This window comes from Ahaetulla prasina, chromosome 3 (assembly GCF_028640845.1).
Source record: "Ahaetulla prasina isolate Xishuangbanna chromosome 3, ASM2864084v1, whole genome shotgun sequence".
NCBI classification, from domain to species: domain Eukaryota; kingdom Metazoa; phylum Chordata; class Lepidosauria; order Squamata; family Colubridae; genus Ahaetulla; species Ahaetulla prasina.
The window spans coordinates 212,791,508-212,803,884 of NC_080541.1; the positions used below are offsets into that span (position 1 = coordinate 212,791,508).

Sequence of the window (12,377 nt, forward strand, 5' to 3'; positions counted from 1 at the left end):
TGCCAGCTGAGGGATCAAACTTGTTACAGCAAGCCTAGGTGAAACAAATATATGATTCAAAATAATCCCAAAAAGGTGATAGGACTCCCCCAAAGAATCAAGCCAAGTCAGCTTTCTTCACTCATGCAGTACCCTGTAGTACCGCATTTTTTGGACTATAAGACACAACGGAGTATAAGACGCATCAAGATTTCAAAGGGGTAAACAAACAAAGTTTCCTCAGCCCCAGGAGCATTCTGCAGGCCTCCCAAACCCTCTCGCGTCCCATTTTGTAAAAATGAGTGCAAAGGGTTTGGGAGGCTGCAGAGTGCTCCTGGGGCTGGGGAGGACAAAAACACGACACATGGGGGGTTTGGGAGCCCAAAAATGGGCCCGTTTTTCACAAAAACTGACCCACTTTTCACAAAAACAGAGCGCACAGAGGGTTTGGGAGGCCTGCTGAGTGCTTCTGGGAGCGTTTTGCCTTCCCAGCCCCAGGAGCACTCTGCAGGCCTCCCAAACCCTCTGCACGCCTGCTTTTATGAAAACGGGCCTTTTTGGGCAAAAACAGGACACACGGAGCGGTGTTTCTGGAGGCCAAATTGGCTGTATTCAGTGTATAAGATGCACCAACATATCCACCTTCTTTATGGGGAGTGTGTCTTATACTCTGAAAAGTACAGTAATTAGCCCGTTTGGTCTAGTGGTTAAGAGACCAAGTTAGAAATGAGTGATAGTTTTATCTTAGCTGTGAAAGCCAGCTGAGTGACTCTGGGTTGGTCCCTCTTTTGTCAGCCCAACTCACCTCACAGGGTTGTTGTGGGGAAAATAGGAGGCAGGAGTACAGGCAGTCCTCAATTTACAACTGTTCATTTAGGGACCGTTCGAAGTTACGCCACCACTGAAAAAAAGTGACTTACGACCATTTTTCAGATTTACGACCGTTGCAGCATCCCCATGGTCGCATGGTTTACATCTGTCTGGATGCTTGAGAACTGTCTCACATTTATGACGGTTGCAGTGTCCCTGTGTCATGTGATCCCCTTTTGTCACCTTCTGACAAGCGAAGTCCATGGAGAAGCCAGATTCACTTAACAACCAGGTTAGTAAGTTAAGTACCGCAGTGATTCACTTAACAAATGTGATGAGAAAAATCGTAAAATAGGGCAAAACTCACTTAACAAATTTCTCACTTAGCAACAGAAATTTTGGGCTCAATTGTGGTTGTAAGTCGAGGACTAGCTGTATTAGACATGTTCACCATGTTGAGCTATTTATTAAAAAATAATAAAATGTGGGATATAAATAAATGCTTATTAATGCTGTGCTGTTTGCATGCTAAATGATGTTCAAAAAAGAATATGCAGTAATAAGAGTACGTTCAACAAATAAGAGTTTGATAAAACAGTGGTGGAATTTATTGATATAAATAAGAATAGAAAGTTACATAGATTCTTACAAAATCCGTGGCACATTCAGACTCTATCCAGCTATTTGGATTCTAACCACCATTCTTTACAGGTTTAACCACTACAGCAGAATTGCAACTAAAGAGTTGTAACTATGTTGCAACAGGTAACACCAGGTTTGATTTCAAAAGGAAATCCATGCAGCTTCTGTAAGAAGAGGTGACTATGGATCAGCTTTAACTCACTGTGAGGTTTAATTACGTTTACGTTATTTGGGGAAAAGAGCCTGTGACTGTCCTCCTTGAGTGTCCATTGGTGTTTTTTCACCTACAGAGTAACCTGTAAGGTACTATCACCTTGTCATCCTGTTTTTATTACAGGTAAACAGTTTTTAAGACTACTGTACTGCACAGATCCCAGTGTTGATTTATAAGTGGGTCTAACAGCCATTGTGAAATGAATGGTGTTGGTGCGGTTATTTAACCCAAAGCTAAATAATAAACTGAATGCAAAAAGATATGGGGAACCACAGCAAGTTGGGAGTGTCCAGAATTTTTCCTCCCTCTACTGCATGCAACTATAGAGTTTGAAAACATTCTACAAAATTTTTTAACGAAAATTGTTTAATTTTTTAAAAATCCTCAGATCTAGGAAAAGTTGGTAATTATTAACGAAAAGTTTGATTTGTCATTTCAGCGAAAATTTTCAGCCATTTACTCATGCATTAATAATGCCAATTAAAGTATTTTCATGAAAACTAAATCAGCATCCTCCACGCAGATTTTTGATATTTAGTTGGATAGTGCGGGAAATAATTCTAATCTAAAATTAACATGGCCATCAAACAACCGTTTTAATGTCTAAATAGCGGACTATATATACAGTTCTTTTCAGACATTTCTACATGCATTCAAAAACATGGTGATGAAAAAAATGAACTTTTTACAGAAGCAAAAATTGAACAATCTTTTAGAAAAATCTTAACTATTAAAATATTTGTAGGATACTAGCGTTAGAAAAAGATAGTGAAACTACAAAAGAACTGTCACTGCAGAGTAACTGCAGACATTAAAAAATCATTTGCATTGAAGAGGCATTTTTTTAAAACTTACTCAAACACTTAAATATAGAATCAGCTTGCAGAATTTAGTTTACACATTTTTATACTGAAATACCAAAGACATATTTTTAGATGTTCAAAAAACATTTTAGAAACTTGCAAAGTAAATAAGATTATTATAAAATCTAAAAACTGTTTCGCAACCTGGAACACAATCTTCCATAGCATTGTGTCCAAAATGTGTTAAACAATTCTAATAAATTAAATCATTGTCGTTGTTTTTTTTTTAAAAAAGACACAGACAATACACAGGACAACTACTTATTTGTAACAAGGACATTTAAGATATTAGCTAAATAATCAGGCTTGCAACAAAGCATATTTTACATATTTTCTAAAGTGATTCCACTATGTTTATCCCAAAATTAAAATCCTTCTTATAGATTTTTGGGATTAAAAACCTTATGTCTGTATCAATACACAATTTAAAAACATCTTAAGAATATTGTTCCGTAACTAAAAAACCATTAGCTCAAGCAATGATCATTTATTTCCGTGAATGATTCCTAGGAGGTGCCTATGTCATATACATTTTTGTTCTGCCAAACAAATCATGCTGTAAGAGGGGGTTGTTTTGGGCGGGTTAGTTCTTACATACATATAGTAAATTATTTGTACAAGTTAAATGTTCGAATGTATCTAGAGCTAGGGGACTCACATTATAATCTTTAAGCTGGGAAGGCTATGTCCAGCAGCTCTCACCAGACCGCAGTTATTCAACCTTGGTAGCTTTAAATATGTGGACTTCAACTCAGCTAGTCCACATATCTGAAAGTTGCCAAGGCTGGGAAACACTTCATAGACTGAGTTTCACTGTTTTTCCAAATCTCTTGCATGTATTATTGTATTTTAACTACGTAAAATCAAGATGAACATTGATTTATCTCTTTCCCTTTCTTTTTTTTCCTGATTTATATATATTTTTATCATGTGCAAAGCAATTAAAAACTATTATTTTATTCTATTCATAGCTTCAGCGAGAAACTCAGGGATCAAGGTTGGTCTAAGTCAGGGTCTCAACCTTGGCAGCTTTAAGACTTGTGAACTTCAGCTCCCAGAATTCTCTGGGAGTTGAAGTCCACAAGTTTTAAAGCTGCCAAGTTTGAAGATCTCTGGTCTAAGTAATATGACTCCATATGCACATAGAGAGATCAGGGCATTTGCTCTCTAAGTGGAGATCCTCCCACCCTAAGTGGAAAGCTGTTTCAAAAGGTCTCCCAATCTTAGCTGATTGGGAGCTGATGAAATAGCTGATCATGGAATATGCAATTAAGGAAACTCTGCAAAATCCAAGGGCTATACAGGTCGCTAGATAAAATACTTCATACTGAATTTTCTATCGATCTTGGGGGAAAAAGAATATTCCCAGTATACACACTCAATTCTTGGAACTTCAAACTTATGCTAACTCATATCCCTAGCTTCTTTCTCCTAAGGGAAAATTCTAATTTCCTTCTACTGAGCAAATGTTGAGAAACTCCCCAAAACACGTCAATCCTATTCCTGCAGTTTATAGGCCCAAGCATCACACCGTCTCCTATGAAATATACCCTAGAAAATATGTAATATCTGAAATTCTTCAGATGTAGCTGTTTGAAAACAGCAGTTTTCATCAGAAGACATACCAGCACCAGCCAAAGATAGAGGTAAATAGGAAGGACAAAGAATAGTTCATTTAATTTCCCACACTCTGCTAACGTTCATGAAACTGTCTGCCATCACATCAGAGAGAACATTAATCTGTACTTTTACTTTATCTTTTTCCAAGTTACAGATTTGTTTTCTGAACTCTTTAACAAAGAGCACATTTTCATGCTTTAAAGAAGCCTACGTATTTTAGGTTCACCAACAACACCCTTAATTTTAGTCAAACCAAGCATTGTCTTGCTTTGTCACTGTAACTTGAGTCAGCGTGAAAGGCATATTCTTACTTTGTGGAATGATGTTTAAGTTGCAAATATGCACAAGCTCATAACCATATGAACATATAGCATAGCTGAATGTTTGATAGAGATAAGCATTACTCCTCGTATTCATGAAAGAACATAATTATATTAAAAAATTTAAAAAACAAATATTCCATATCAAGGCGGTATGTACAGAACATAAAAAGACAAACATGTTTCTCACTTTAATAAAAGAATAAAGAACATGGCCTTTTCTTGCGAATTGCATTATTTCCTTGATAAGAGTCCTCTTCCACCATGTTGGTTAGTAGTCATAGCAGGAACTTGTTAGCTGAATAGTAATTTCATAGACTACATGCACAAAAAATATTAATTTTGTTTTTCAAGTAACGTGATATGCATGTTACTGAGTTTTGGTTTGATGGTGGCAAAAAACGAAACGTCTTGATCCCTATCTGCTTGGAGAACCAAAACAGTCTCTTCCACAGCATCCAGATGAGGGTTCCCAACAATTCTAAAATATGCTAAGAAATTAATATGAGAATATTATTCAGCATCAAAGCATTCATTTACCTTTTTGTTAATGTTCAGTGAAAAACCAACAATAAAATGCGAAGTGAACAAACAAAAGGAATGGGAAATGAAAATACTACTCAAAGTCTTTACAGCAAGGAAAAGCAAAGAGATGTTCAGGTTATTAAAGCCCACCAAAATAAGTGGAGAATGGAGAGTGGGATGGGGATGGGGAGGGGGAGGGGGAGGGGTGGGGTGGAATGGAATGGAATGGAATGGAATGGAATGAAATAGAATAGAATAGAATCACAAGGCAGCAATGTTATGGCATCTGAAACTCATGTAAACCTTTTGTTCTTAAGTTTTGCATTATCTATATTCAGAAATTGTAGGTGCTTCATCACTGGAGGTTTTTTAAGAAAAGATTGGACAGCCACCTGTCTGGAATGGTATAGGGTCTCCTGCTTGAGCAGGGGGTTGGACTAGAAGACCTCCAAAGTCCCTTCCAGCTCTATTCTGATTATATAATTTTAAAGAGAACCACTTAGTGCATATTAGCACTATTACATAATGACAGAACTGAACTACATTTCAAATCTGTTTGCCTACAAAAGGACTAAACATACCTTTCTCCAATAATGTCTGCCTCAATGCTTTGGCAAGCAAAACCCGTACATTTGGCACAGGATCAGAAGCCAGGCTTAGAAGGCTGGGCAACAGGTGTTCAACAAACTGGTCCACAGGCATGCATTCTTCTTCAACTACTGCCTTTAATCAGAAAATAGGAAAAAGCATTACAGGTAATCCTTGACTTACAACAGTTCACTTAGTGACCATTCGAAGTTACAATAGGCACTGAAAAAAGTGACTTATGACCAGAGATGTGGTAGCACCGTGCTTAGAGTGCAGTACTGCAGCCTACTTTTGCTAACTGCCGGCTGACTGCAATTTGGCAGTTCGAATCTCACCAGGCCCAAGGCTGACTCAGCCTTCCATCCTTCCGAGGTCAGTAAAATGAGGATCCCGATTGTTGGGGGTAAGAGGCTGACTTTATAAACTGCTTAGAGAGGGCTGTAAAGCACTGTCAAGCGGTATATAAGTCTAAATGCTATTGCTATTTTTCACACTTATGACTGTTGCAACATCCCTATGGTCACGTGATTTACATTCAGATGCTTGATAATTGACTCACATTTATTACCGTTGCAGTGTCCCAGGATCATGTGATCACCTTTTGCAACCTTCTGACAAGCAAAGTCAATGGGGAATCCAGATTCACTTAACAACTGCATTACTAATTTAACAACGGCAGTGATTCACTCAACAAATACGGCAAGAAAAGTCATAAAATGTGGCAAAACTCACTTAACAGATTTATCACTTAACATAACATAAGTTTAGGGCTCAATTGTTGGTTGTAAGTTTAGGACTACCTGTATTTAGAGGGGATCAAGTGAACTGATATGGATTATTGCAATTTTATATGAATTTTGCTAAAATCTATAGTTGCAAAGAAATGTATTACTATAACTACAGCTAAAAGATAATTATCTTTGAGACACTGCCTTTAATGAAAATAAAATACATCGTATTTTAATCAGTGATCAAGCTAATGTTCATAGATATAACAATTGTGATATGCTATGTACTTCCATGTGTCTGTCTGTGTCTATTCAGATTTAGCATGTCAGACAGATTGTAGACATGGGTAACCACATGGATTTTACATGGGATTTGAACAATGGCTGTTTGTTGAGACATGCTAACAGGTCTTTTTAGATGTGCTAAATATGTAAAACAGCCAGATACTCTACTCAGCAGCTATATCCAAAATAGCTAATTTCTTGCTGATCTTTGCAGAGAACTTTTGTCGATCTATGCACTCTAATATGTGCACATGGCAAGTCAAATTATCTTGTATCCTCAAACTTCTAAAAATAGCCTAAAAAGCAGAACACAGTCCATTCCACTGACAGATGGTACAATACAGAGGTAGTACTGAATGTTCAGTAATATTAATATTGCCCAGGCAAAATGGAAGAAATTGATTACAGCTATATTGCATAATAGTACAATTACGTAAAAAATAACTAGATGTAGAACAAGGAACCAAAGACTTCCTTAACGTTCTTCAGCGTCATGCTGAAGGTATAAAAGATCACACACGTCACACGAGAGACAGGTTAGCTTCTGATCCGTTTGATACTCAGAAGGAAGTTTTATCTTTTCTGCAAACAGTTTTGATATTAACACAATCTTATGTCAAATCCCGTTCAGGTGATATTAATGCAAAAGAGCTTAGGCTGAGAAACTGTAAGGATAGGCTATTTGGTTTTATTTAAAAATTATTTGGCATTTTGTTTAATGAAATACGGACCTAATTTCAATGCATCATAATTTATACAATAGCAGCTGTGGGAAGCTTGTTCTGACTCCTGTAGATTTCACAAAGCCCACAGAAGCTGTGAAATAAGCTATTAGTTGACAAAATTAGCCTTACAAAGCCAGAAAATAAATTGCTTAGTACCACATGAATTTCCTTCAATCCTTAGCAAAAATTTTATCTAGAAAAGCAAGAACTTGATTTAAAAAAGAATTAAACAGCCAAAGAGTGACTGCCATTGGTAAGTAATGCAGACATGTGTCATCATGCTTTCAGATCACAATGTTTAGGGAAATAAATTCCCATCGTAAATTGAGGATTACTTAAAGGTATAAAATAATCTTCCCCAAATAAGCTAGTGAGAAGAGAATTGTAGAAGAAGAAGAAAATCATCCACATTATCATGTGTCCTTGTTTATATTCATATGCTGAAAATAACCTCAGAAGTATATAAAAGTAATTTTCTCCCCTTCCTTTCAACGATGTCCAATTCTCAGAAACTGCCTGGAAAAATTCCCTGCATTTTTCTTGGCAAGTTTTTTTAGAAGTAGTTTCCCATTGTCTCCTTCAAGGCTCTCATCTTAGTTACACACCTGAGCCGAGATAACCAGGCTTTTCTTGAGATACCTTTCATGTTTAAAGTTACAGTTTCTCTCCACAAATTTCAAGTCAAGTTTCTCACGCAGGGGACTTAGGGTATGATTAGCCTTAATATCAAAATTGCATCAGATAGCCCTGCTCTTCGCTCACATCACAGACGCCGCAAGACGCCGACTCACCTGGCAGATGAAAGCAAATGCTTGCCGACCAACCCACTTGGAACAATGGCGGAATCTCATAATCAACTCATTAATGAAATTTAATCCCAGAGAGGTCACATTGTACGCGTAGAACTTCTGCAGTATTGCTACAGCCTGCAAAAATATCAAAGAATCAAGCAGGAGCAGGGGCAGCAGTGTTATAAAATACCATTCCCACAGCAAGTATCCCTCACGACGCATTTATTCTCCTGTGAATCTCTATAAATAAATATGATTATTATGGACTTTGAGGGGTGGGGAAATGCTGAAATAAGTTTCTAGCATTTAAAAGTAAAGCCAAGTGGCTACTTTGTGTAGAGCAGAGGTCTTCAACCTTGGCAACTTTAAGAATTGTGGACTTCAATTCCCAGCTTTGCTGGCTGAGGAATTCTGGGAGTTGAAGTCCACAAGTCTTAAAGTTGCCAAGATTGGAGACCCCTGGTGTAGAGCAAAAGGAGATAAGGTAGGCTGGTGCTTTACCAGTTTGAAGGAGATCCACCGGACTTCAGAAACTTTATCTGCACAGAGTGTTAGTGCAATATGTCTTAAGTGGTCGTACACATCGTTGGGATTATAGAGTTCAAGTATCAAAATGAGCTGCCTAAAAGAAAAAGGAAAAAGAATTAATTATATATGTCCTAGCTATTAGCTGAAAATACAGATAAGTTTGGAAAATACTACTACTAAGGAATATCATTAGGAACTCAGCATTTTGCAATGGCTTCTTCCATACTTTCTGTTTAAAGAATCATCTACAGATTGATTATGATCTGTTAGCTGCCCAGAGATGGGCGGCATACATACATAAATACATACATACATATTTAATGAGAGGGTGAGTGGGTGGGTGGGTGGGTGGGTGGGTGGACAGATGAACAATTTTAAGATCTTTTAGGTTCTTAAATTATATTCTCCTTACTGTGCTGGTTATTTTTTTTTTAATTTTGTATTTTTCACTGGTGAAATACTTGTAACTCAAAAACGAAGCTTGAACAACTCTTAACAATGGAAGATGCCCACACTGAGCTACATATATTCATTGCTATTGCAAGAATATAAGGCCATGCTTGTACCATATGGGCACCTACTAATAAATACATTCACCAAGTAATTGACTACAGTAATTTGAGAAACTAATGTAATAGGGCAATGCTGACATTAAAGAAAATGTTACAAGGTTTTGCCACTAGATGTCAGTGATGTTATAATATGTTATACCATCAGAATTTGCAGTCAACACAAAATTAACCAAATTATGCAACAGTATGCAACAGCAGCACCAAACGTACTTCAGTTACAAAATCTGAATTTATTTAGCTTCACACAATGGAATTCAATGTTTCTTTGAATTTTGCTCATATTACAACAAGTCTGCAAAAAAATATATATGAGAAAATAAAATTTGTTGCTGTTGCTGTAATTTATTAGTCTGCAATATCTTACGACTTTTGGCAATTAACAATAATTCAGTGTTGACTTATCAATGGAGGCTATTCCAGAAGCATTCTACATACATTCTGCATTCTACGAACAAAGTGGCGCGCTAGAGTCTTTCCACTGAGAATCCCCATAGACACTTTCCACCTGAACCACTGATGTCATGATCAAAGAACAATGCCTGCCAGGCAAGTCACTAGGACGTAGCCAATGTGATGTCATGATACAGCTAGGACACACATCTGGAAAGTGTCAGCTGAGGGATCAAACTTGTTACAGCAAGCCTAGGTGAAACAAATATATGATTCAAAATAATCCCAAAAAGGTGATAGGAGTCCCCCAAAGAATCAAGCCAAGTCAGCTTTCTTCACTCATGCAGTACTCTGTAGTACCGTATTTTTCGGACTATAAAACACAACGGAGTATAAGACGCACCAAGATTTCAAAGGGGTAAACAAACAAACAAAAGTTTTCGCCCTCCCCAGCCCCAGGAGCATTCTGCAGGCCTCCCAAACCCTCTGCGCGTCCCATTTTTGTAAAAAATGAGTGCAAAGGGTTTGGGAGGCTGCAGAGTGCTCCTGGGGGCTGGGGAGGGCAAAACCACGACACATGGGGGGTTTGGGAGCCCAAAAATGGGCCCGTTTTTCACAAAAACTGACCCACTTTTCACAAAAACAGGGCACACAGAGAATTTGGGAGGCCTGCAGAGTGCTTCTGGGAGCGTTTTTGCCCTTCCCAACCCCCAGGAGCACTCTGCAGGCCTCCCAAACCCTCTGCGCGCGTTTTTATGAAAAACGGGCCTTTTTTGGGCAAAAACAGGACACACGGAGCGGTGTTTCTGGAGGCCAAAATTGGCTGTATTCAGTGTATAAGATGCACCAACATATCCACCTTCTTTTGCGGGGGGGGGAGTGTGTCTTATACTCTGAAAAGTACAGTAATTAGCCCGTTTGGTCTAGTGGTTAAGATACCAAGTTAGAAATGAGTGATAGTCTTATCTTAGCTGTGAAAGCCAGCTGAGTGACTCTGGGTTGGTCCCTCTTTTGTCAGCCCAACTCACCTCACAGGGTTGTTGTGGGGAAAATAGGAGGCAGGAGTACAGGCAGTCCTCAATTTACAACTGTTCATTTAGGGACCGTTCGAAGTTACGCCACCACTGAAAAAAAGTGACTTACGACCATTTTTCAGATTTACGACCGTTGCAGCATCCCCATGGTCGCATGGTTTACATCTGTCTGGATGCTTGAGAACTGTCTCACATTTATGACGGTTGCAGTGTCCCTGTGTCATGTGATCCCCTTTTGTCACCTTCTGACAAGCGAAGTCCATGGAGAAGCCAGATTCACTTAACAACCAGGTTAGTAAGTTAAGTACCACAGTGATTCACTTAACAAATGTGATGAGAAAAGTCGTAAAATAGGGCAAAACTCACTTAACAAATTTCTCACTTAGCAACAGAAATTTTGGGCTCAATTGTGGTCGTAAGTCGAGGACTAGCTGTATTAGACATGTTCGCCATGTTGAGCCATTTATTAAAAAATAATAAAATGTGGGATATAAATAAATGCTTATTAATGCTGTGCTGTTTGCATGCTAAATGATGTTCAAAAAAGAATATGCAGTAATAAGAGTTTGATAAAACAGTGGTAGAATTTATTGATATAAATAAGAATAGAAAGTTACATAGATTCTTACAAAATCCGTGGCACATTCAGACTCTATCCAACTATTTGGATTCTAACCACCATTCTTTACAGGTTTAACTACTACAGCAGAATTGCAACTAAAGAGTTGTAACTATGTTGCAACAGGTAACACCAGGTTTGATTTCAAAAGGAAATCCATGCAGCTTCTGTAAGAAGAGGTGACTATGGATCAGCTTTAACTCACTGTGAGGTTTAATTACGTTTACGTTATTTGGGAAAAAGAGCCTGTGACTGTCCTCCTTGAGTGTCCATTGGTGTTTTTTCACCTACAGAGTAACCTGTAAGGTACTATCACCCTGTCATCCTGTTTTTATTACAGGTAAACAGTTTTTAAGACTAATGTACTGCACAGATCCCAGTGTTGATTTATAAGTGGGTCTAACAGCCATTGTGAAATGAATGGTGTTGGTGCAGTTATTTAACCCAAAGCTAAATAATAAACTGAATGCAAAAAGATATGGGGAACCACAGCAAGTTGGGAGTGTCCAGAATTTTTCCTCCCTCTACTGCATGCAACTATAGAGTTTGAAAACATTCTACAAAATTTTTTAACGAAAATTGTTTAATTTTTTAAAAATCCTCAGGTCTAGGAAAAGTTGGTAATTATTAACGAAAAGTTTGATTTGTCATTTCAGCGAAAATTTTCAGCCATTTACTCATGCATTAATAATGCCAATTAAAGTATTTTCATGAAAACTAAATCAGCATCCTCCACGCAGATTTTTTGATATTTAGTTGGATAGTGCGGGAAATAATTCTAATCTAAAATTAACATGGCCATCAAACAACCGTTTTAATGTCTAAATAGCAGACTATATATACAGTTCTTTTCAGACATTTCTACATGCATTCAAAAACATGGTGATGAAAAAAATGAACTTTTTACAGAAGCAAAAATTGAACAATCTTTTAGAAAAATCTTAACTATTAAAATATTTGTAGGATACTAGTGTTAGAAAAAGATAGTGAAACTACAAAAGAACTGTCACTGCAGAGTAACTGCAGACATTAAAAAATCATTTGCATTGAAGAGGCATTTTTTTAAAACTTACTCAAACACTTAAATATAGAATCAGCTTGCAGAATTTAGTTTACACATTTTTATACTGAAATACCAAAGACA

General features: G+C 37.5%; 1 long non-coding RNA gene across 1 annotated transcript; it reads right to left on the reverse strand.

Annotated features, from left to right (window-relative positions):
* Positions 1-4,666: 4,666 nt before the first annotated feature.
* LOC131195648 (uncharacterized) lies at positions 4,667-8,826 on the reverse strand. The gene is made up of 4 exons (XR_009154519.1): positions 8,592-8,826; positions 8,091-8,225; positions 5,555-5,696; positions 4,667-4,939 (listed from the first exon to the last, which is right to left on the reverse strand). It is a non-coding gene; the product is annotated as an uncharacterized LOC131195648 (long non-coding RNA).
* Positions 8,827-12,377: the final 3,551 nt, after the last annotated feature.